Consider the following 2,236-nt stretch of genomic DNA (forward strand, 5'->3'; position numbering starts at 1 on the left):
CATTTCTCTCTCTTCCCCTGCAGTGTTTCAGAAGAGGTACTCTTTCTTCTGAAGTTGTTTTGGAGTGAAGAAATAATCTTAGGTCAATAAAAACTCACTCATTCAACCAGGTATTTGATTTTGAGCACTTACATGAAAAGTTGTGTTCATTCCCTGATCCTTCCTGCCTCCATTTAAGCTATGTATTTTTGAGGAACAGAGCACCCTCAAACTTAGTGACTTGAAACAATTATGACTTATTATCCTTCCCAATATTTGCATCAGGAATTCTGGTAGAGCTCATCTGGGCAGTTCTTCTGTTCCATATGGGTGGGCTGGGCTGGGCTGGAATGTACAGGAAGATGTTACTGCTTGTCTGGCATTCCAGTTCTGTGCTTTTCCACGTGTCCTTTCTTTCTCCGTGTGTGTCTTCTCATTTACTACTCTGGCCTAAAATTCTTGAGAGCTTGACATCTGGCTTCCTACATTGAAAGCGAGGCTCTTGAAAGGTCTCTTGAAGAACTTGAACAAAGCCAGCAGAGTGTCACTTCCATTTATCACTGGTCATAGCAGATCACAATACAGGCCCAGATTCAGGGGAAGGGAAACTGAATCTACCTCTTGGTCATTGGAGTGGCATGCATGTACACGGACGGAAGGAATTGATGGAAGCCATCTTTGGATACTATTCACTACGCTCTGTTAGCAAGTATTTCATATTTCTTTTCTGAAGACCAGAACACATTGCTTCTTTCAAACTTGTATTTATTTTAAAGCATAAATTAGAACATGAGTCGCGCATATGCTTACCCACTTGGTCCTTTCCTTATTGACTAAAGATAGAACAGACTTGTTCTAAACAGGCTGCAGTTAATGCAAAGTATGTAGGCCACCCCTATAGAAGCTTGCTTTATAATCAAAAATTCATGTAATGTTTTCGTTTTTCATTTGCTTCAGCCCTCCTGGTATTAGCCAATAAAAGAATTATAGTTTTAATAACTAGTTGATACAGCTGATTTTATCGATTTTAATAAATAATCAAACATGCCTAAAAGCAAAAACATCAAACAAATTATTTAAATCCCTAAAACCTTGCCTGTGCTAATCACGAAACTCAGTTAAATGACTAAGATAAAAACAGATTAGTGTCATTAGGCAAAAAAAGAACACGTACCAATTACAGAATATAAGTCTTATCAGTTTGCTTAATAAAAACCTGCAATGCTAAACCAGCACTGCACTCATACACATTTGTGGAATCTTCAGCCTCTTGGTTTAAATCGTCATCCAAAGGAAACCAATAACCACAGCAAATGGAGGAGCAAGAGAATATCGATTGAGTGCCTGCCCTCTCTTCCTTGTGTCCTCTCTTTTGTTACTCGGATGAGCCCTCTGAAGTTGACAAAGATGGAAACTGAGACCCACCAGAGATGAAGCAAGGAGTTCAAGGACCTACAGCTACTGAGACATGGCGGTGGGATTCAAACCCAGGATTCAGTGCTTCACAAATTCCATATGGTTTCCCACTCCCATGCTGTCTCTCAAAGGAAATAGAGTTGTACCTGGGACATATGACTGGGGTCACTCTGGGGCCAATCTCTTCTAGTGTCTGTTGGTGCTCTCAACAGACAATGGAACAAGGGATGGATGCTACTTACATGGATGTCATTCTCATGTCTTAGGGTTTCTGTTAAACCTCCCCGGCTCCCTTTTAATAACTTATTTATAATTTCATCCTGTATAATCTCTCAGGAATAATTGGTTTCTGAGAAATGTATATAATACACTGGCTTTTACACTTTGTGGTGTTACTCAGGGGTTCTTATCCTTTTTTGGGCTTCAGCTTCTTTGGCAGTGTGGTAAAGTTTCCTCAGATCAGTGCTTCTAAATGCATACAAGAAAATACAAAGGAAGCCCATTTTATTGAGATATGGTTTAATTTAGGACCAGAATTTAAATTAGCTCAAGCGAAAAGGGAAAACATGCCATGAGCGAAAATGAGCTTATTGGTGTAAAGAACTAGAAGCATTAGCACACTACGGCCCAGGGGCCAAATCTGGCCCATTACCTATTTTTGAGAAGTTTATTGGAACACCTTTACTTTCTTTTTTGTTTGTTTGTTTTTAGTATTATGTCATGTTAATCACCGTACATTACATCATTAGTTTTTGATGTAGTGTTCCATGATTCATTGTTTGCGTATAACACCCAGTGCTCCATGCAGAACGTGCCCTCTTTAATACCCATCACCAGGCTA

This window comes from Leptonychotes weddellii, chromosome 1, assembly GCF_054177405.1.
Source record: "Leptonychotes weddellii isolate Sample4059 chromosome 1, ASM5417740v2, whole genome shotgun sequence".
Classification (NCBI taxonomy): Eukaryota; Metazoa; Chordata; class Mammalia; order Carnivora; family Phocidae; genus Leptonychotes; species Leptonychotes weddellii.